The sequence below is a fragment of the Panthera uncia genome (assembly GCF_023721935.1).
Source record: "Panthera uncia isolate 11264 chromosome B2 unlocalized genomic scaffold, Puncia_PCG_1.0 HiC_scaffold_24, whole genome shotgun sequence".
NCBI lineage: Eukaryota > Metazoa > Chordata > Mammalia > Carnivora > Felidae > Panthera > Panthera uncia.
This window is the reverse complement of record NW_026057580.1, coordinates 86,811,977-86,835,477: the sequence shown is the minus strand read 5'-3', so window position 1 is coordinate 86,835,477 and position 23,501 is coordinate 86,811,977. Positions and strand designations below refer to the sequence as shown.

General features: G+C 41.3%; 1 protein-coding gene and 2 pseudogenes across 18 annotated transcripts in view; 1 reads left to right on the top strand and 2 right to left on the bottom strand.

Moving 5' to 3' along the window:
• Positions 1-23,501, top strand: part of EPB41L2 (erythrocyte membrane protein band 4.1 like 2) — a 219,777-nt gene that overhangs the window by 49,129 nt on the left and 147,147 nt on the right. Inside the window, exon 2 of one of the 18 annotated variants that reach the window (XM_049654346.1) lies at positions 8,566-8,683. The exons of 15 other annotated variants lie outside the window; for them this stretch is intronic. The gene's annotated coding sequence lies outside the window, so the exon portion shown is untranslated. 2 more of the 18 variants (XM_049654343.1, XM_049654350.1) reach the window with 2 other exon arrangements.
• On the bottom strand, positions 2,653-2,773 carry LOC125939249 (uncharacterized; annotated as a pseudogene).
• On the bottom strand, positions 19,467-21,982 carry LOC125938912 (glyceraldehyde-3-phosphate dehydrogenase-like; annotated as a pseudogene).

Sequence of the window (23,501 nt, the reverse complement as noted above, 5' to 3'; positions counted from 1 at the left end):
TTCTCTTTTGGGTTTTTTTTTTTTTCTTCTCCCGCCCCCTTTTCCCTTCCCCCCAGCTGACCAAGAAATGTTTTTTTTTTTTTTTTTTTTTTTTTTTTTGCGATCACACCTTTACAATATTATTTTCACTTATCTTAGTCACGATTAATTTACTGCCTGTTACCAATGATACGTGAACTGCCTTGGTTTGGGGCTGAGAGAAACAAAAGCCTAAAAGGGATACTCACCAAAGTTTTGACTGTGATCTGTGCTGAAGGTCCTAGAGTGCCTCTTACAATTATCTTGAGGACCAGAATATGCCCTTGTGAGTGGTAAATGCTGAAAGCTGAAAGGAGCAACTTGTGGTGATCTCCTGATACTGTCGCAAGTGCTTGGGATTCTCTAACTCTCTTCGCCCCCCTTGATCCTTCAGAGATGACTCCAGTTCTACCTCACTCCATTCTCTGCTCTTTATTTATTTTTTTCAGATTGCTTTATGTAGGTATCTCTTAGTGAATTTATTATCGTTGTCTTCCTCCCTACGCCCCTTTCTAGGTTATGACGTCCTAGCACAGTGCAGGGGTATACAGTTGTTGCTCTTTCCCTAAGTGTTGAATGACTGAATGGTGGAGGAGGAGGAGAAGCAAACACCTTAGCAATTTGTTTTTTTTGTTTTTTTGTTTTTTTTTTTTTAAGTAGACCCCATGCTCAGCATGGAGTCCCAACGCAGCACTCAAGATCATGACCCTGACATCAAGACCTGAGCTGAAATCAAGGGTTGGACACCCAACCAGTTGAGCCACCTAGGTGCCCTCAACACCTTTGGAGTCAAACTAAATGAGAGGGGTGCCTGGGTGGCTTAGTCGGGTGAGGGTCCAACTCTTGATTTCAGCTCAGGTCATATCTCCTGGCTTGTGAGATCAAGCCCCACGTCATGCTCTGCAGGTCCACGTGGTGTTTGCGTCTTTTACCTGAGGTTCCTTCGAGCTCGGTTATCTTCTTGCTCTGCACGTTCTGGAATATAACCTGCCTATTTGCGGCGATGTGATTTCAGTCTAGATTTCTCAACTGTGTCATGTGTGTTCCCCTCCCTCTAGGAAGAACTGTGCTTTAAAGCGATGGAAATGACCCGGGCAGTCCTGCAGTGATCTCCCCATGGCAGCACTCCTATCTCACACATGAAATTCTGGGCTTGACCTTTTATTGCCTCCTCGGGAAGATCTGCTTCCTTAGCTTTACTTCTATTCAAGGGCCTCATTTTACTCTTTTTTTTTTTTTTTTTAAACTGCATTAGTATCATCATTAGTGGCCTGAGGTAGAGTAAATAGCAATTCTATAATGTGTGTATTTTGTTTTTCTGTTGAATTACATGAAAGCGTTTATTAGACATTTTGATCCAAAATAGAGATAATTATGGGAAAAGCTTTCTTTCAGCAGAAGGCCCACTAGCAGGGCATCAGTGCTTATCACTGTGATCATGCCATTGGACTTGTCCCTTGCAAATTGAACATGCTTCATTGCACAGGTGTTTGCATGGCTGAGCAAATTATATTTGGACAATAAACTGTTATGCCTGTCAGTGATTAGAGAGGCGGGACGGCACATGGACTACTTTGGTAAGAGAATTAAAGAGAATATTAGCAAACATTTTTGTAAAAGAAAAGAAAACAAAAACACTTGAATAAACACACTTTTTCTTTTATTCTTTAATGGTTCAGTGCTCTTAAATATACTAGAAGTCAGCCTTATACTGGAAAGGTGTTTTTTTTTTTGTTTTTTAATCTAGTAACTTTTATTTATATCTTTGAGATTGTTAAACAGTACCAGGTTTTCCTTATTGGAAGACAGTTGTAGTTGGATTATGGATGCAGCCATAGGAAAATCCAATTTCCAATGTCCTATAGTTTTAGTCTGCAGTTTTGTTTTTGCTTTTTGCACAGGTGTGAAATCTGTGTTCAGGAGCGTGGGAGTGTAGAATGATGAGGGGACTGTCATAAGATCTCTGGAGATATCTGAGTCCAGTTAAAGTATGTGGCTGGGAATTTGAGAAAAGTTCTCAAAGCTATTTTTCTTTTGCTGCACCGGTGCAAGTAAGTAAGGCCAGAGTTATATGGAACATGGCAACATGGTGGAGAGAGCAGCTGGGGGTCAAGGGTATAACGGTGGCCCATGGGAGCCAAGCTGTTGAAGGAGGGTAATGAAGACTTGGGTAGTGACAGGGGCAGGCTGCTCAGGTCAAAGAATTGTTGGAGTTGGGGTAGAAGAAGGATTGAGCTAGAAAGATGGAAGATAATCAGAGGTCAAGATGCAGGAATTCGAGATAATGATAGGATTCTGCTTCTAGGGCAGGAGTTTTCAAGAAATCATTTTAGAAGGCTATGACTGGTATTTAGAATATGAAAAAGAATAAACATGAGACTCAGGGTCTTATCTAACCTGTGTGGAATTTTTTTTTAAAGTTTTTTCTTTTTAATGTTTATTTATTATTGAGAGACAGAGACAGAGCATGAGCAGGCGAGGGGCAGACAGAGGGGGAAACAAAGAATCCGAAGCAGGCTCCAGGCTCCTAGCTGTCAGCACAGAGCCCGATGCGGAGCTCGAACCCAGGAACTGTGAGATCATGACCTGAGCCGAAGTTGGATGCTTAACCGACTTAACCACCCAGGCGCCCCTAACCTGTGCATAATTTTTACATGAATTAAAGAGTTTTCCCTTTTTGGGAAAAGTTTTCAATTAGTAATAATCGTGTCTCAGATCAGCTTCAAGGGCCATGATACTGCCCCTGCACAAAGCTTCCCCTTTGGAAGAGGGGGGGAGTGGGAGGAAAGAGGTGCCCTTTTTTGTGGTTGAGGAAATCCACTGGTAGAGAGAGAGGGCTCCCTGAACCCAGGGATTGGGTCTGGATTTAGCACAATTGGCCTGAGTTTAGGTCTGGATCAGAATGGATCATGCATAGTCATTTGAGAACTTTGTTTCCATTAAAACTGGGTGTGTTTACATTGTATTTGCAAACTGGGCTGGGAAGGAAATATTTTACTCTGGGTCACATTTGGACAAAATTGAAAGCCAGTGCTTGGGGTATGACCGTGGGAATGGGTAGCTGAGATGGTGAGGAGGGCAGGGTCATTGAGATTTGCTTTTTAAGTAGGAATGGAACACACACACGCGCGCGCACACACACACACACACACACACACTCACACACTGCTTTGCGCATTATAACAAGCAGTAGGAGTATGGTAATAAAAATGACTTCAATTTGAAATGCATTATACATGGGAAGGTTTGGGATTCAGCTCCCCTCTTCCCTAGAAAAGACCTTAAACATTGTGGGCTGGTGGAGAAAAGTATGGCTCAGATCTTGGGTGAGCTTCTGGTTCAACACTGGGTCTCTGCCCCTTCACTGTCAGACTGAGAACTAGATTAGGGAAATACCAGAGTCTGGGTTATTGCTAAGATCTGTAAGAACTGAGTCTTGTAAGACTTTTGATGCGCTTTGAGGTCACATGGAGAGGTTTCAGCAACTTTGACAGTGATGGATCAACCATAAAACACATAATCAGCAATAGAAAATTGAAAATTTTTAGAGGGTTGTGAGGGTAACAACTCTAAAAAAAAAAAAAATCAAGTAGACACACTTAGGAATTGCAAGGTAGAAGTTCTGGAACCTTCCTCCTGCTGTCCTGATTTTTTTTTTTTTTTTTTTTTTTACAAATGCAAAAATACTAGCATTAGCATTTGAGTGTGATTTTTGGCTTTGCCTTTCGATTGTAAGTGAAAACAGGCAAGCATATTTAGACTTCCCTTGGCCACCTCCCCATTGTTCTGAGTAGTAAAATCATGGTAATAAGTTGCAAGGCCTTGTGTTGCTTTCTGGACTGACCCTGGGAGGCATAGTGTCTAGCACGCCTTCATACTGGACGTTGGTCAGGCGTTGGCAGTGGGGAGCAGGAGACTACTTTCTGGGGCTCTTCAACAGGGATGGAAAGGTGCCCGGGCCCTCGTGGACTGGGGAGTCGGGAGATTGGGCCAAGGCCCAGTTCCTGTAGCACTTCATGCGCTGTCTCCCAGAGTTCTTACCCCAGCCTCTTGTCAGGTACCCCGTCTCTGGGTTGGCCCCTTGCTGGAGGAGTGGCCGTATAGGGATTCTTCACTGGCTGCTTTCTACTGTGAATGGAAGGGGCCGACTTATTCCTCCTGAAGAGCAGATGTGTTGCTGTTGCAATTCCTTGTTGTGTGTTTCCCTTAGCATTGTTAAAACTTGCTGTTAATTTTTCAAGTACTTTCAGGTGCATTATAGATTAATTGGACCTTCATAAGTAGGCTTGGGGAGTTAGTATTTCCTTAATGACTGTTGCTGTGGGGCAAGACAATAATAGCTAACTAACATTAACTTAGTGTTTATGTTAGAAACCGTCATTCTACCTAAATTATTTTATGTTTATCTGTAGGAGTAGTCTGGCATTGTATTTTTTTATTGAGGCTCACCTCTCAATTTTCCTTTTTTTTTTTTTTTTTTTTTTAATTTTACTTTAAAAAAAAGTACAGTGTGGGGTTTGAACTCACAACCCTGAGATCAGGAGTCACATGCTCCACTGACTGAGCCAGCCAAGTGCCCCTCACTTTCACTTTAAAAAAAATTACTTATTTTGAGAGCGCGAGCATCCCAAGCAGGCTCTGCATTGCCAGCACAGAACCTGACATGGGGCTCAGACCCACGAACCATGAAATCAAGAGTTGGACACTTAACCTACTGAGCCCCTCAAGCACCCCTCAATTTCACTTTTGACATCTCTCATTCCCCACTGTGCCCACCCCTTTCGCAACCAAGTCTTCCCTCCATTTGGAGTTGGGGTGTATGTAGGGTTCTTTTTTCCAAGCCAATGACTGGCTCCTGCCATGAGTTGGGAGTCCCTGTATCCTGCCTATAGGCAGAGTGCAGAATTAGTTCTTCTCAGGCCTGCCAGATATTAAATAAAATTTAGAGAAGCTAAAGTTTAGCTTTCTAAAAATGGTCCTAACATATTTGATGCTGTGTTCTACAAAACATTTAAAGCTGAATAGTTGAGTTTAGGGTTTCTAAAGAAGAGCAGTCATGTGTGAGTAAGGTTTTCTGGGCCTAGGGAAGGACTGTGTTTTTGTTAAACAGTGTTAGGTGGGCTAAGGGATTCTAGCTACAGCTTGTTTTCCAGAGACTATTCAGAGCCATGGCTGGTAATGACGTCACCTCCTTGGGTGCCACATCATTCTTTTTTCCTACATAGCCTGCCCCTGCCTTGTGCCCCCTGCACCCTTTTTAAAAAGAACACTTAAGTACTACTGTGAGGTGTTTTTTTTGCAAAAAATAAGTATGAAATTCAATTCTGTGTGTGTGTATGTGTATGGGTGTGTAGAGGTAGATGGAAAACCAGTGCTTTTTGAAAAGCACACCGTCCCAGAAATTCCAGTTTTAGGTTACTTGCGTTCAATCACTCCCAAGAGATTTTTCTGGGGAAGGGTGGGGACAGAGGAGGGGCTTCAGACTAGATGAGAAAAGTAGCTGTGGAAGAACAAAGTTGAGGGTTTCCACCCCTCTCTTCCCCCTCCTTGTTGAAGACTGGACTATAGTGTTGCTAAGAGAACTCTGATCTTCAGCATATTTCATAGAGGCCAAAGTGCTTGGATTCCAAATGTCAAGCCTGGATTCAAGGGATTGAATCTTTTTAATGGTAAACTTGCATGTTGAATAAAATTTGGAATATGGAGAACCATAAATAATAAAAGCTTTATTCTCCCTTTGAGACACAATCACTTATTAATAGTATGTGGTTTTTATTCTTGTACCCTATATTCATAGCTTATAGAATGAATACTTCAGTAAATGTACTTGTATGCATTTCACAAAGCAGGGCTCATACTATATATTTGGTTTTGATATATATCAAAACCACTTTCATTCAACTTTATTTTGTGTGCTGTTTGCCCTGTCAAAGTAATTTTTTTAAATGTGGGATTTCAGAACCGTAAGGCACTTTAAGAGAGAATTAATCTATCCTCAGGTCTTTATAGATGAGGAAATTTAGTAAAGTGACATTAAATGACTTGCTTGAAATTGTTACTTTCAGAACCGGCGTTGGAACTGGTTAACCACTGCCTGTTCCAGTTTACTTCCTACACTCTGCCTATTTCACTTTACTGGCGAGAATTTGTGAAGTATTAGCCTCTAGGATAAATTAGAGATCGTTGCCCTAGAGAGTTAAATCCATTTCACTAGAACCTTGAGTATGAAAACCCTGAAACCTTGAAACTGCCCAGACACACAGTTAATTTGCCCCAAGTAATTTGGAGTGGTTTGAAAACCATTATGATGTGGCTGAATTGCTGCTATTTTAGGCCCATTTGATGTGAACCTGAAAGGAGTGGAAGTTAAAAATGTATGTTTTACATTTAGATAGAATAAGCATCAGTATATTGGAAGTTTTTCTTTTCCGCTGTGTTAAAACCAACAAATCTCTGAAAACATTTTAGCGGTTTTGCCCAACTATTAATTATCTTCTCCTATGCCAAATTTCTTCCACTCTGGAATATATTTGCCTTCCCCCCCCCCGAATCCCTATAGGAATTCTTAGGCCGTATCATTCCTTTGGCAGTTGCTCACACAGTCTTCTGACATTTTTTTCTAGTGTTTTCTTGACATTTGAGTATTTGATGAATGATAACTTCCCGGGGGTTGTGTGTGTTAGTGTCTAGTTTATCAGCTTCTCAGGGATGGGGAGGTTGTCCTAGCATCCCTTTCCTTCCTGCCTCTCTCTGTCCCCTCACTTTGTCTTCCTGGTTCTAGCACAGCAGCTCCTGGTTCGCTGTTGTTACTCTGACTTGTTAAAAAGGTGCTGAGCACACTTGGGGCAAATCAGGGCACGTGGCTTTGTTTTTCCACCTCTGTGAGCTGTTGTGCTCAGGAATATCTCTGCAGAAGGAAACAAGTCTAGCATGATTTGCCCGTTGGTTTGGGTCAACAGGTAGGTAGTTCCGTGGCCTTTCTCAACGTTTTTTTTTTTTTTTTTTTTTTTAATTTTTGGGACAGAGAGAGACAGAGCATGAACGGGGGAGGGGCAGAGAGAGAGGGAGACACAGAATCGGAAACAGGCTCCAGGCTCCGAGCCATCAGCCCAGAGCCTGACGCGGGGCTCGAACTCACGGACCGCGAGATCGTGACCTGGCTGAAGTCGGACGCTCAACCGACTGCGCCATCCAGGCGCCCCTCCGTGGCCTTTCTGAGGCAGTTAGGGCTTCAGATGATGTCCTGGTGCACCCAGTCTCAGACTCGCCCTCACCTCTGCTTGACCTTAGTCAGTCTAGAGCAAACTGTAAAACAGCTGCAGGGACTTTAGTGAGATAGGAGGGAGGTCTGAAAAATAGGTGAGGGAGAATCCTTCGTTTCTGTTTTCCTTGGAAAAATTCCTCCACCAAAAGTCCCTAGCATATTAAATTCTGTCTGCGTCTTGAAGACTTAATGGTTTTGTACATCTTGGCTCTCTGCATCTGGAGGGAAGAATTGAAGGCAGACGGAAGGGGATGAAGAAATTTAGTGTAGAAAATCTCAGGGATAGGGAGTGGGGAAGAAAGGAAATAACAGTTACTAGGATATATTTGTAGGTGGGGGCAGGATGACAAAGAGTGGAAAGAGATCGCGAAATAAGGATAGATAGCCAAGTATTAGGGTGGGGACAGAATGTGAATGTCATTTGGCGAAGTTGATTATACTTTTAGTGCTTTTCCAGAAGTTTTCCAAATGATTGGGGTGGGTGGGGAACTAGACTAGAGATGACAGCTTGGGTGCTGGAGAAATAGGATGGGAACAGCCTGGGTGGCTAAAGTAGGAAGACGCAGAACTAAAGAAAAATCTTTTTTCTCCCGATGGTCCTCGGTGTTTCTTATAATACTGTACTTAATTTATTCTCTAGTGCTGTGCCAAAAAGTTAGTTTAATATAAAGAATCTCTTTTTTGATCCACCGCTTGCCTTTTTCCTGTCTCAGTAAGCTGTTTGCCTTAGAATAGGCTTTGGAGCTCTCCCCGTCTCCTTGTTGACTTGTTCACGGTAGAAAAGTGTCAGGACACAGATTTGATACAAAAGGAGACCAATTCCAGGAACTGCACAGGAAAACAGCCACACCGCTTTACGGAGCAAGTATCCATTGTGTGATGTGTGTGCACACACATGTCTGCACCTTTCCCTGAAAGAGCTGCTTGGAGGCAATGCACTTGTGCAGAAAGTTTCATGTGTTGCTAGAGTGTGATCTTTCTCTTGGAGTCTTTTTTTTTTTTTTTTTTTTTTTGTCACATTGAAAAAATAATGGATCTGCATACCCCTGAGGCATTTTGGAATTATTTTCCACCTGTTTCTGTTTGGCTCTGCAAAAGGAGTAAAATAACTTGGGAATTTTATGATTGGAAAAGGACTTCTGCTTCCTAAAGATACTTCTGTTTACTGTTGGGTTCTCGTATCGGTCGTATTATTTTCTGACCCGGGCTGGGCCCCCTGTGACATAAGCATTAGGAACTGAATTGTGTCAGCACTGCTACTTAAGGCGTTTATCCTAATCCAGGTGTCCTTGGATCGTGCGGTGCCAATGAGCAAGGTGGTGGTGCTGATTGCAGACCTGGGCTGCAGGTGTGAGTTCTGGAGAGCTCTGTGATTACCCAGTGAAAACATTACCAGTAAATGTGAGTTGGTGTTTTTCTTTTGGATGCTCTGTTTTGACCGCAAGAGGGTAGTGGTATTTGTTATTTCAGTGCCATTCTCCTAGAACGGAACGAATATCCGGGACTTCTATCTCCGACGGTGCCGTCATGCAGCAGAAGTAAGTAGAGAGTGAAGACCAGTGAGGAGCCAGCGCAGATAGGGTCCAGATTTGGGCGTGCGGTATTTGGGTTGGCCAGGTTTCCTGGAAGACAGGCTTACATTGTATTTATATAGCCATATTCTAAAAGTTCTGTATAACCGTTACACGATTATATGTATGTGTTCCAGAAGAATAAAATAGTGAATTCCTGGTCGTCTGCCTCCGTTCTGACAGCCACAGCTGCTGCTTTCCTGGACAGGTGCCCCTCCACTCTCCCAGCCATTGCTTGTCCCTGCATTCTGCCGTGATTCCTGGATCACGGCAGACTGGAACGGGGGAAGGAAGGCCCTCCATCCTTCCATCAGATGAACACTACGCCTGAAGGAGAGATTATAGTAACGCCTGAAGGAGAGATTATAGTAACGCCTGAAGGAGAGATTATTGTAACGCCTGAAGGAGAGATTATAGTAAAGCCTGTGGCTGTTGTGTTTTAATTACAGTTGCGTACAATTTTTACACCTGTAGGGAAGTGGGAGCTCAGCAGTGCGAAGAGTGGTGGGAGAAGATACCAAGAGGAAAGTGTTTGGGGAAAAATAAAGCTTTTGAGAAAATGCTGAGCGGCAAATTCATTCAGAAACATGAGCTCATCACCTGGTTGATTTAACAGGTTAATGCAAATGAGAAACGCCTGGCAGATCTCCTTTGCCAGGAGGTTAGATTTCTGCCTTTGCCCAGGATATTCTAAGAAGGTTCCTCAGTCACGTTGCTCGGTTTAAAATTTCTTAGATTCTCTAGTGTCTGTGATATAAAGGATTGGCTAAATTCTTTTGGGTCCTTCCCCTATCTAAAATGATACTGTTCAGGAGGACTGTATAGCCGAAAATATGTTGTCAAAGGAGTTACTTTGGAACCATTTTTTTTTTTGTTTTTCGTAGAATTTAATACCTTTTTGAAGATAATAGCCTTTAGGTCAGTCTTAAATCCATGAGAACCAATCATGCAGACTGAAGATAGTAAATCCTACGTTCCTTACACTTTGCCAATATGAATCTTAAAAGATGGCATGAGGTTTCTCATTATAAATGTGCCAAAATAATATACCAGTAGAGTGCTATTTAATATTAGGCTTACTTTATTGAATCGTTAAGGTGATTATGTTGGATAATAGAAAAATAAGTTCATGATGCCTAGAACTGTTTGGAGAAAAAAAATCGGTGCTTAAGTTTCTTAAAGGTATTTTCTTCCAACCTCATTTCTTTCTATCCAAAATGCACTAAGCATAAGTTTGTGCAAAGGGGTGTGTTTTTTGCTGTGGAGGGTACAGAGAGGAGTAACATGTATTTAGTAGGTGAAAGGTGGGCATAGGGCCCAGACTGTGGAAAGGGCTGAGAGAAAAGGGGGAGGGATCAGGTGACATTGAGCTGGGAGTGGTAGGGAGGTCTTTGGCCAGGTCCTAGCATGGTAGCTGGACTTGGCCCCATGATAGGGGAGATGATAGGCATGCCGTTGACCCTTGAGAAGGGGCTGACGGAGTGAGCCTGCAAATTGGAGTGGTGTTTCTCTTAACAATACCCTTCTTCATGGGCAGAACTCAGCAGAAAGGCTGGAAGGGAGGGTCCAGCCAGAGTCTAGGGACTCTGCATTTCGTGTGGAAGAATTTGGGTTTTCTTTCTGCAGTTACTGAGGTTGTGTAGAGGTTCAAAGTAGGGCTAACAATTTATGGGGAAGAAATAGTTATGTGAAAAATGTACCTGTTGGTAAAATATGTACGGTTCTACTTATTTTAATCAGAGTGTGCTGTTCATAATTTTAACTGTTTTTTCCACGATACAAAAGCATCAAGTTGTCTAGGGTACTATCTACTACAGATAAAGTACATACACTTCAAGTGAAAGAGGAACAGCATAAGGCCCTGATTATGATCTTTCTTCATCCAGTGTGTTCACATACTCACTTTTTATAATTAATCCTGACCCTTGGCACTCATCAGATGAGTCTGTGTGTGTGTGTGTGTGTGTGTGTGTGTGTGTGTGTGTTTCCCCTGAAGGTGTTTCTTAAACCTGTCTCTTAACAGTGTTTAGAAAATGTTATTTGGTTGATTAAAAGTAGGTATATCCTCATTTCCTCACCCTTAATTTATTTTCTAGTTCCATTGTAGTATATATCTTAGGAAATATATATATATTTAGGAAATATATTCTCCCATTTTGGACAGTAGTTTGTTTTTAATCTTTGTGACTGTTCTTTGATGTTGATAGTCCTGAGAATCAAGGTAAAAGTGTCTTGGAAAGAAACTCAAAAGTCCTAGCTCTAATAAATTAGGGACTTGGAATTGAGATTAGATCTGCCTGATAGCCCCTTTCCTATCTGTAAAATGGAGGTGTTGATACTATATTTCTCAGAGTGGTCATGAGAAATTAAATATGTGTAGCTTGTTTATAAGCTGCCTTTTAAGCAACGTGAATTATAGAAGCACAGTATTTATGAACCTAAAAAACTTGGTTGATTTGGTGAGATAAGTAGTTTTATGTTCTGAGTTTTTTAATTTTTTTATTAAAAAAATTTTTTTAACGCTTATTTTTGAGAGACAGAGGGTGAGTGGGGGAGGGGCAGAGATAGAGGAAGACACAGAATCTGAAGCAGGCTCCAGGCTCTGAGCTGTCCACACAGAGCCCAATGCAGGGCTTGAACTCACAAACTGAGATCATGACCTGAGCTGAAGTCGGATGCTTAACTGGCTGAGCCACCCAGGCGCCCCCTGAGTTTTTTTAGTTGTAAGTTTTCTTTTCAAAGTTAATGTTTGAAATTCCCCAGTTTTTAAAACCATAAGGACTCTTACTTTTGTGCACTGTAATGAGTGAAACTTGTATCCTCAATACTTTTTTAATTCTTCCCTACAGGCTGTCCTTCTGCTCCTTCAGTTCTGTTTTGTGTTAATTTTTATTGCCTCTTCCCCCCCCCTCCCCCCCCCCCCACTCTGAAATGCAATAGTCTTGTAGTGTCCAAGTGGAAACATTGTTCTCTTTGTCAGGGCCAAAGAAGTGCCTTTGTCGTTCCTTGGAGACATTCTGCAGATGCCATTTTGCAGTTCTGAAAAATCTGTCCCTGTCCTCCTTGTGCTGTGTTAAATTGTGCGTATATATGGCTTGGTATTTTAATGAAGTTGTGGTGAAGACTTGACAGTGATACTTGTCCTATGATAACAAAACAAGAAAGGCTCTTTCTCCATCGAGTGTAGATCTGTGTTCCCCATCTCTCCCTAGTGCTGTGTGGTCTGAAAGTAGATCCCGCCTGCGCTTAGGCCCTCGTATGTTTGATGCTTTTCAACCGACTTTATAGGAAACTGTTACAACAACGAATTCTGAGCAGGAGCTCTAAGCCTTTTGTTGATGTGTATTGATTTTCAAAGATCTCTTAATTTATATGTTCTTAATAGCATTTTGAGTGGCAAGAATGAGCTCTAATTTGCTAAGTGGCTTTAATCCTTGTATTAAGAAGTGTGGGTGAAAATCTGTTGGGAAACTGGCTTGATAAAATCCAGGAAATTCCTCTCATTCTTTTAAATCCAGTTAAAATCTGACTTAAAAAAAAAAAAAAGGCCTCTGATGTAACCGTGTCTGAAAGCGTGTGCCTCTTAGAGTCTAGTAATTTCTTGTATACCAGTGCCAAGCTCAAAGAGGGATAGTATGAATGTACCTCTGTTTTAGGTTAATCTATACCACATGGCATGGTACCAGTTTATTATAATTTTGCAGGGACTTATTCATCCTGTTTTGCACTGTCTTGAAAACTGCTAAAGCAGGAGTCCAGAAATAAAGGGAGAAAACTTCACAGTGTTTGTTTTAATGGACTTGAATCTATATAAATCTTTTTTTTTTTTTTAACATTTTATTTTTTTTATTTTTGCTAGACAGAGAGAGTGCATGAGCGGGGGAGGGGCAGAGAGAGAGGGAGACACAGAATCCAAAGCAGGCTCCAGGCTCCGAGCTGTCAGCACAGAGCCCGACGTGGGGCTTGAACTCACGAACTGTGAGATCGTGACCTGAGCCGAAGTCAGATGCTTAACTGACTGAGCCACCCAGGCGCCCCTTAAATCTTTTTTTTGTTGTTGTTGTTAATCATAGTAACACATATGCAGTGAATAAAACATGATAATATAAAAAAATAGAAATAAAGCAAAAAAGTGTCATTGTCCACATTTAGGATTATCATTTGGGCTGAGCATGTCCTGTCTTTTATCTGCAAATATGTACACATGGGTTAAAACAACAACCTTATCCTTTTAAAGCTGCTTATTTTCCCTTGGCAAAATATGGAGAATGTGTTTCTGTAAATTCTTAAGCTGGTAGTACTTAATTTGGGAAATAATAATCCATAGGGCATTCATTCATTTATATAGACTCAGTTGGAAGTTCTCAATTAGTAGGAAGTGTGTACATTTATTGCTTAAAGATATGTGTGTCTGAAAGGGACAGGCTGATCATTTTGGTTGTTCTCCAGGGTCATAAAAGCCTAACAAGTCTTTATTAGAACTGTTAAGAAGTCTTTGAAACAAGTGAAGATCTGATCACATAAGCCCTGGCCCCTCCTGGACAGCTGGCTCACTGATTCCCAACAAGAGCTGATTCTGCTGCAGCCTGACTCCTGTCATCTGGGGCAGAAGTGCACAGGGATTACAGTGTTTGTATATGTCTAGCCATCAGTGGCCTTGTTTTATAATGATACCAAGCCTTGTCATGCCATTACGTGTGTGTGTGTGTGTGTGCGTGTGTGTGTGTGTGCATGTGTATTTAAGATAAATATACAACGGGTACAGGACAGACCCTGTTACAATAAACTCCATGTCAGAGCTGAACTTTCTTAATATGGATATTCCTATAGGGTTAGAGGTAAAAGTAGAAGGAAAACCCTCCCCAGGGGATTGATTATTAGATACCTGGGACCAGCTCTTGTCCAGAAGAGAAAAACTATCCTCCTCCCCTGTTCTTATTACTCTGGGGTTCAATGAGAAGAATATTTATTTTGACTATATAGATAATACAACAAAAACAAATTTTCTTGTTATAACTGTGCTGTTTTGTTGGCTCACATTTACTGACTTGGAACTATAGGGGGTGATAATGAGAGAAGATGTGAAAGGATTGAGAATGAGGATAAGATCAGCAAATGATGGCTGAATCTAAATGGTGTGAATGGAACTAGTTAACATCCTTAGTCTGGGGTTGACTCTGGTGGGAGGAAAAGGTCAGGGAGATGGTGACGGGGGGGGGGGGGGGGGGGGTGGAGTGGGGCAGCTGAGTTGTCAGGAGTACTCCGTTTCAACCCTTTTGTCTGATATGTATGTATATACACATACTTTTCTGTGCATCTAAGCACAATATGTAAATGTGCATGTATCTGTTCAGTGTAGCTTTTATAGGTCCAATCACGAAGGTCCTTCCCTCACCAAGGGCAGAGTGTACTGTTGACAACCAGTGATATTCATTCCGCCGGTCCCATTTCCGTTCATCCCGTATGTCAGTGGTCAGCCCTGTTGGTCAGGCTTCCCTGAGACCTCCCTCTGCCCTGTTCCATTGAGCAGCTGTAAATCACATTCTGTAGGTCATCAGTTGTGTGGATCATACGGTAGATGATTAGATTAGTAACAGTAGTGATTACACCTAGCTTGTCCTTGAAGTGTGAGTCCTGATTGGGTCTTCCCGCCCCTGGTTCTGCCCATTGGGAGGACTGCCATCACCCACCACGTATATGTTAGGGCTATCTCAGGGGAGGGACTGCATTACTCTTGACCCATCTTAGTCTGACTTTACTGCTCTTGGCATCCTGGTTACTCTGTCAGTGGGTACTATCAGAATGCTAGAGGCTGCCTGATGGGTTGGTTTGCCATCTACCAGGCTTCTCTTTCACGGCCTTGTGATTGGTGAGCACGCTTGCGTGTGCATGTGTGTGTTTGCACGTGTGCACCCAGTAAACTACCAAATAACTTGATTGGGCTCCCCCTAGCCTCATGTTTTATTCTGCATACCCTGTGACTTAGAAATCAGTAAAAGAGCTATTGTTGGTTTTGTTCGCAAACTGCTTATTTTTAACCTTATACCTGGAAGAAAAAAAAATCCAACCCAAGCTTTTAAGTATAGACACGGGAAGTAGACAGTCTAGACAGAGAAGAGTCAGCATTAATGAGGACACGGAAGCGTGAAGATTCATTTTGTGTTGAGGGGGCTGGTAGGGCCGGAGATTAGGAGATGGGAAGCAGAAGATACGTTGAAGATCTGGATTGGAGCCAGCAAGTGCTAAACTTAGGAGCTCCTACTGAAGAGTTTGATATTCATTCTCCCTGCCGAACCACTGGAAGCCTTTAAAAAAAATTACTGTTTTTTTGTTTTTGAAAGAAGAGACATAATTACAGATATCTGTGTTTTAGAAATATTACATGTCAGGGGCGCCTGGGTGGCTCAGTCGGTTAAGCGTCTGACTTCGGCTCAGGTCATGATCTCGCGGTCTGTGAGTTCAAGCCCCGTGTCGGGCTCTGTGCTGACAGCTCAGAGCCTGCAGCCTGTTTCAGATTCTGTGTCTCCCTCTCTCTTTGACCCTCCCCTGTTCATGCTCTTCTCTCCCTGTCTCAAAAGTAAATAAACATTAAAGAAAAAATCAGAAATATTACATGTCAGATTTTATGGAGAACATATATTTACCCTGTATATCTGTTCTAGTGACTGTTACTGTCTGTTAAAGGAGGCTGCCCAAGGAGGCCTCATTTTGTATTTCTGTGCAGTAAAATTTGGTGCTATGAATTTTCCTCTTTAGGTACTCTTTATTTATAAAGGTGACTAGGATCAAATATTTAACTTAATTGCAATAGTAAATCTTGTTACCAATGAAGTACATTGTGTTTACTACAAAATCTGAAGTTTGGGAATATGATTTAAGGAAGGAGTTTTCTTTGGAATTTGTACTGCAATTATGAGACAAATTTGGGTCCACTCTTACTGTGTTTTAAGCTGGAGATTCAAAGATGAGTAAGCCTGAGCTGTTGATAAGCTCACAGTAAGACCAACCGATACTAAGAATTCAAAACTGGTAATTTCAGCCTTAGAAATACATACAGAGAAAGGACAACCAAGTGAGTTTGGATGAAGAGAGAGGAAAGGATCTGGAGTGATTCCTGAACTGAGTCTGTTTCTGTGGTTACTGGGATTTGTTTGTAGCTGCATACTACCTAGTGAATATGATCCAAGTACTCATTTATCAGATCTATGATCTTGGACTACCTTACTATATGCCGAATACTGTGTGAGGCTCTAGGGATGTGGGTGTAAGATTGCAGTCTTTGTTCCTAAGAATCTGATTGTTCACATGGAGAGGCAGCCAGTCAATAGCAAAGAGAAGTGGGGAGGCATTTTGGGGACTAAGAATGTTCTGCAAAACTGTGGGTAAATAAATTTTTCCTACATTTTGCTTAATGTTCAATGGAATCTTACTGTGTATCAAGTGTGTGAGAGGGGGAATCATTCTATAAATCACCTTCTTAATAGTTGTAGAACTGTTGAATGAATGCATATATCTTTTGTGTAAGAATGGATTTTTACCAATGGGTATTAATTTAAAAGAACATTTGCATTATTTGCTACTGGTTATCCCTTCATGGAAAGGATACTTTTTCTTTCTTAATTTCTTTTTTTTTTTCAATTGAAATTCCAGGAAGTATCACTGTCTCAGGTTTCTGTCCAAGCAGTTTTCTGAAGCCAGTGGGTGGGTGTATGTTTAGATCCAAGAGAAACAAATTACAACCATGGATGTGAACTTTTCAGTCTTCTCAAAGTAAAAGCTCGAAAAAAAAATACTTTTTACGCTCTTCTTTCTCAAAAACCATCTTTTGCTAAAGAGGAATAAAACAAAGATAACATGCTAAGCATGTTGGATCTTCATCATATTGTTCCCACCTTTCTTGTAATTAGCACAACTTCTTACAGTGTTTGAGACTTTTATTTCAAAGTTTAAAAAGTGGTCGAAGTATGTATTTGGTAAAATTCAAATAACATTTTGCATTGCTATTTTAAAGAATGTAGGCATTAAAGAATCAAGGAACAAACACAGTGTTAGATTTATGAAGGGAAGCAACATGGATACTTAGCTTTCTATCTTAAGAGATACAAATTAGACATTTGAAAGTATTTTAGCTTAAATTTATTAAATAGGAATGCAATGGGGAAGAGGTGAGGAAGCCTTTATTGTTTTTTTTTTTATTTTTATTTTTTTTTACATTTATTTATTTTTGAGAGACAGAAAGAGACAGCGTGAACAGGGGAGGAGCAGAGAGAGAGGGAGACACAGAATCAGAAGCAGGCTCCAGGCTCTGAGCCATCAGGCCAGAGCCCGATGCAGGGCTTGAACCCATGAACCGTGAGATCATGACCTGAGTCTAAGTCGGATGCTTAACTGACTGAGCCACCCAGGCGCTCCGGCTTTGTTAATTGTTAAGGGCCTATAAATGCATACTTGATGCAGTACACACATTTCCTAAGGTGTAGCCACCCCCGCCCCGTGACTGTCATCGTGTTTTGTGTATTACCTGGCAGAAGAGGGAAGAGGATATAAGTGGTAGGAAAGTGTTACAACCATAAAGCTGACACATTTTAGGCTCAGAGCTGCCAGTGTTTCCAAGTTGTGGACTTTGAAGAAAGATTATACATTTTAATGATTAAAATTTGTATAATCAGGTTGTAAAGACCTCCAGGACACTTACTTGTACACCCTAAACTTAGTATCTGGACCACACTTACTTGTAATATTAGGATTTTTTTTTTTTTTTTTTCTAGACCCTTCCCCCTGCCCCCTTCTTGTACTAAACAAAGCTCCTCATTTCTGTGGTTTAGGGCCACCTCTTTGCTTTGTACATTACAATTTGCTTCTTCATTATATTTCTCTTGTTCCTAGTCCTAACATTTAAAGTTAGTTCTTAGGGGCTCCTGGGTGGTTCAGTCCCTTAAGCATTGGCTCTTGATTTCAGCTCAGGTCATGATCTCACGGTTTATGGGTTCAGGCCCCGTATGGGCTCTGCATCTCCGGCACTTGGGATTCTCTCTCTCTCTGCCCTTACCCTGCTTGTGCGCACTGGCTCACTCTCTCTGAAAAATAAACTTTTAAAAAATAAAGATTTCTTATACAGCATAGAGTTGGGTCTTTTTCACTCTGATAATCTAATTGATGCATTTAGACCAGTTGCATTTAATCTGATTACTGGTGTTTTGAGGTACCATATTGCCTTTTGTTTTGTTTGTCCTATCTGTTCTTTCTTTTTCTTATCTTACTCTGAATTATTTTTCTGATTCCATCTCATCTAATAGGTTGTTCTATTCTATATCTCTCTTTTTTTTTTGTTACCCAATTTAAATTGAACTCATTAACTTGTCTCCAAACCTTTTTACTCCTCCTTTGACTATTTCACTGACTGCCTTTGCTCTCATTAACTGCTCTTTTTCTCTCTCCTTTTGCTCTTATGTGTCATCAGATTCTCACCATTGTCCTAGTTGAATATTTCCTGAATTTATCCACTTCATTTCACCGACACCTTCCATATTCAGACACTGTAACCTGCATAAAGTTCAGCTCTCTCATGGTCCATTTTTAACTGTTAGTCAAAGAAGCACAAGTGTCAGCACTGACAAAAAATGGACACACCATTTGTTTTTACTTTGCTCTTTTGAAAAATAAGTGGTTTCATAGAACAGCAAAACTTAATTCTCTTTATCAGTTCATGAATTTTTCTGATTCTTTCTCATCACAGTAGACAGCAGCCCTCAGACTCTTCCTTAAACCAGTCTCTTCCCAAACAATAAACACCAACTCTCTGAGTTTTAGCTTGAGTCTCTCCTGTGTTCTTGATGTATCAATTCTTTTCTTAGTATCTCAGTCTATTCTATAATAAATCAAATTGCTTTCAAAATTGAGATTACAGTGGTAGAATTCTTTTTGGAAGAGAGGGAACAGACTACCGATTTGTTAATATATATATTTTTAAACATTAATACACCTACCATGTCTTTTCTGGATAAATGTAATCTGTCTAGTTTTCCTGTTTTTTTTTTTTTTTATTTAATCTTTTGTTTGTATTGTAGTCTGACTAGTAGTTTTTAGTTTTGTGCATAAATTCATTTCATAATACCTCTTTGCTTTTCAAAAGAAGCCCAAAGTTTTTAATATAGCTTTTACCTTATAAGGCACTTGCTGTTCTAGATTTTAACATACTAATTGGGTTTCCCTGCTCACCTGTCTGGTTTCTCTCATCTCTAGACTTCTGTACATGTTGCCAGTTATATTCTACTCCTCGGTCTCAGTGTAGATATAATTTCCCTTGCGTAGCCATTCTTTATGATTCTTCTACTGGGCCTCCTCCTTCCTGTTAAATGTACCTGCTGAATAACCTCCCCTCTCACCAGTTGACTGTTTATTTGCCTTTCTCCACCATCAAGTTATAAGCTTCGCAAAGGCAGTTTTCACATCTGTGTTCACAATTCTCTGGCACTTAATGGCTCTCAGTACTTATTTGCTGAATGAACTGGTGGTTACCGAATGATCTGATATTGGCCTTCCTGTCCTTCGTTCTTAACACTTCCCTTACCTTGTAGAGCTAGTTAGCCAGTGTTCCGGTGCAGCATTAACCTGATACTGAGACTTCCTTCTGAATATTTTCTCATTAAATATGTGTAGGTGACTCTGTCCTGCCTAAGTGGATAGATTCCACCTACCATGTTTAGTTTTTATAGTACCTTGAACTCTGTTCTTGTTAGGCAGACTTTTATCTAGTTCTAGCCCCTTTGGATGCCCTGCCAGTCAAATAGTCCTTTAAAAAAATTTTTTTTGAGAAAATCCTGGCTTTCAAGGTGCTTTTTATTTATCATTATGTTACCCAAACTCTCAAGAATAGTCCGTTAGTTGGAAATGAGGTAAAAGGTTAATAATAGCAAAATGTGCTGGAATATGGTAATTAATTTTCTCTTAATTCTGGGGTGATTCTCTAATTATCATCCCTTTCCTTGATTTCTGTAATCCTCTCCCAAGAAATTCAGTGTCACATCATCATGTCAAACTCTGTGTGTCTAAAAGATCCAAAATCTTGCACTCTTTCCTAGTCTCCCCCCCGCTCCCCAGGGGTACAGTATACTTTATTGATCGTGCATGACAAGGTAGTCCTCTCCAAACCCCTCCCCTTATTCAGGGGGTCTGGGATGGAAACTGTGTACAAGTCAGGAATTCTCCGTGTGTTTGAGGATGAGTTGGGGCAAGGACGCCCCAGAAGCTGAGGGTCTCTTTTTCTCTTGCTCTCTCTGGGGCTGGTGGGCCAAGGGGTTCTTATTCCTTGGAAGCCATGTGGGCCATAAGGCCTACCACCTTGTTGCTATAGCCAAATCCATTGCTGTATCATGAAATGAGTTTGACAAGGTAGTCACTAAGGGCATTTCCAGCCCCAGCACCAAAGGTGGAAGATTGGGTATCACTGTTAGAGTTGCAGGAGACAGCCCGGTCCTCAGTGGAGCCCAGGATTCCTTTGAGAGCCCTCCGATGCCTGCTTCACTACCTTCTTGATGTCATCCCATTTGGCAGCTTTCTCCAGGCAGCAGGTCAGATCCACAACTGATGCGTTGGGGGTAGTGACACGGAAGGCCATGCCGGTGAGATTAGCATTTAGGTCAGGGATGACCTAGCCTACAGAGTAGGTGCCAGTAGAAGCAGGAATGATGTTCTGGACAGCCTCTCCACCATCATGCCTTCCTAGAGGAGCCAGCCACAGTCTTCTGGGTGGCAGTGATAACATGGACTGTGGTCTTGAGTCCCTCCACAATGCCAGAGTTATCATGAATGACCTTGGTCAGAAGGGCCAAGCAATTGATGTTGCAGGAGGCATTGCTGACAATCTTGAGGGAGTTGTCATACTTCTTGTGGTTCACGCCCATTAGAAAAATGGGGGCATCAGCAGAAGGGGCAGAAATGTTGACTTTTTTGGCCCCACCCTTCACACAAGCCTCAGCCTTCTCCATGGTGGTGAAGACCCCAGTACACCCCACAACATACTTAGCATCAGCATCACCCCATATGATGTTGGTGGGATCTCACTCTTGGAAGATGGAGATGGGCTTTCCGTTGATAACAAGTTTCCTATTCTCAGCCTTGACTGTGCCATTGAATTTGCGCTGGGTGGAATCATACTGGAACATGTAGACCATGTAATTGAGGTCAATGAAGGGGTCATTGATGGTGACTATCCACTTCACTAGAGTTAAAAGCAGCTCTGGTGACCAGGTACCCAGTACGGCCAAATCTGTTTACGCCAACCTTCACCATTGTGTTTTGGGGACTCGGCTGGCACTGCAATCAGATATGGCTGTTAATGGGGAAGAGCAGAGAGCCTGCTTGGGTTCTGACACCCCAGCCAGACTGCCTCCATCTGTGGTATCCCTAGCCTTTCTTAATCTTCCGGGCTTGAAATTTTGGTATTATTTTTTAGTTCTCTTTCTTCTTTATCTGCTATTTAAACATCAACTTCTATGGAGTCTCTTCTCTGGAAGTTAATATTAGTTTGATATTTGTCTTTACTATTGCTGCTTGCATGTGAGCCTATCCCCCCCCCCCAGCTTTATTGAGATGTAATTGACAAAATTGTAATACATTTAAAATGTACAACATGGGGTGCCTGGGTGGCTCAGTTGGTTGAGCGTCCACCTTCAGCTCAGGTCATGATCTTACTGTTCCTGAGTTCGAGCCCTGCTTTGGGCTCTTTGCTGACAGCTCAGAGCCTGGAGGCTGTTTCAGATTTTGTGTCTCCCTCTCTGTCTCTACCCCTCCCCTGCTCATGCTCTGGCTCTCTGTCTCTCTGTCAAAAATAAACATTTAAAAAAATTTTTAAAAATGTACAACATGATTTGATACACAGATACATTGTGTGATGATTCCCATGATCAAGGTTAAACATATGTCACCTCACATAGTTACCTTTTTTGTGGTGGGGGGGCATGGTGGAGAGAATGCTTAAGATCTACTGTCAGCAAATTTCAAGTATATAATACAGTATTAAGTTTATTTATTTAAACATCCAAGTTAGCATTTAGTTCAGTAATTTCAAGAGTAAAATCCAGTGATTCATCCCCTGCATAAAACACCCAGTGCTCATCCAACAAGTGTCCTCCTTAATGCCCCTTGTCCATTTAGCCCTTTCCCCCACCCAAAACCCCTCCAGCAACCCTCAGCTCTCTTTAAGAGTCTCTTGTGTTTTGCCACCCTCCTGTTTTTATATTATTTTTGCTTTCCTTCCCTTATGTTCATCTGTTTTGTATCTTAAATTCCACATATAAATGAAGTCATATGATATTTGTCTTTAAGTTTGCTTAACATTCCATCCACGTTGTTGCAGATGGCAAGATTTCATTCTTTTCGATTGCTGAGTAATATTCCGTTGTGTGTGTATATATATGTGTGTGTGTATATATATATATATACACCCCACATCTTGTTTATCCATTCATCAGTCGTTGGACATTTTGGTTCTTTCCATTAAGTTTATTTTTTAGAGAGAGACGGAGGGAGGGAGAGACCGAGTGTGTGCATGTGGGGGAGGGGCTGAGAAAGAAGGAGAGAGAAAATCCCAAGCAGTCTCCACATGGTCAGTGCAGAGCCTCATGTGGGGCTTGAACTCATGAACCTCAAGATCATGACCTGAGCCGAAACCAAGAGTCGGACACTTACCGACTGAGCCACCCTGGTGCACCTACAATACTGTATTATGAACTGTGGTCATTATGCTCTACGTTAGGTCCTCAGAACTTTCTCTTTACAAACTCTGTACCATTTGTCTAACATTTCCTCTATTTCTCCCATCCCTGGGAGCCTTTTTATGTAGCCTTCCATTTGGACTGTCTCTGCTTCTACTGTCTGTCCTTTCCAATTCAGGGTCCTCCAGTCTCTTTTTTGAGCAACAGTTCGTGGTTGCCGTCATATGAAGAGTCACACGTTCAGGGGATTGGAACCAGTGCATGCTGCTGATGGGAATGTCAACTAGTGCAGCCACTTTGGAAAGCAGTTCGGCAGTTTCTGAAAACGTTAACCTAGAGCTTGCATTTGTCTGACATATTCTAGTCCTAAGTATGTGCCCAGGAGAAATGAAAACCTCTACCTACACAAAAAGTTGTAGGCGGATATTCACAACATTATTTATAGTAGCCCAAAAGTAGAAACAACACAAATGCCCATCAGTTGATGAGTAGATAAACAAAATGTGGTATAGCCATAAGATGTAATATTACTTGGGCATACTGAGGAATGACTTACTGATGTATGCTATAACATGAACGAACCTTGAAAATAATATGCCAAGTAAAAAGCCGGACATGCAAGGCCATGTGGCATGCTTCTGTGTATGTAAATAGTGAAATCTATACAGACAGAGATTAGTGGTTGTCTAGGGCTGAGAGTTTTAGGGAATGATAGTTAAAGAGTACCTGTTTTGTCCTTTTTTTTTTTTTTTAAATGTAATATTCACTTAAAAGTCACCATTTTAAAGTATACAATTCAGTGGTTTTTATTATATTCAAAATGTTGTGCACCTGTCCTCATTATCCCAGAACATTTTCATCTCCCCAAAAGAAACCCTGTCTCCTTTTTTTAAATACTTTTTTTAAAAAAAAAAAAATTTTTTTTTCAGTGTT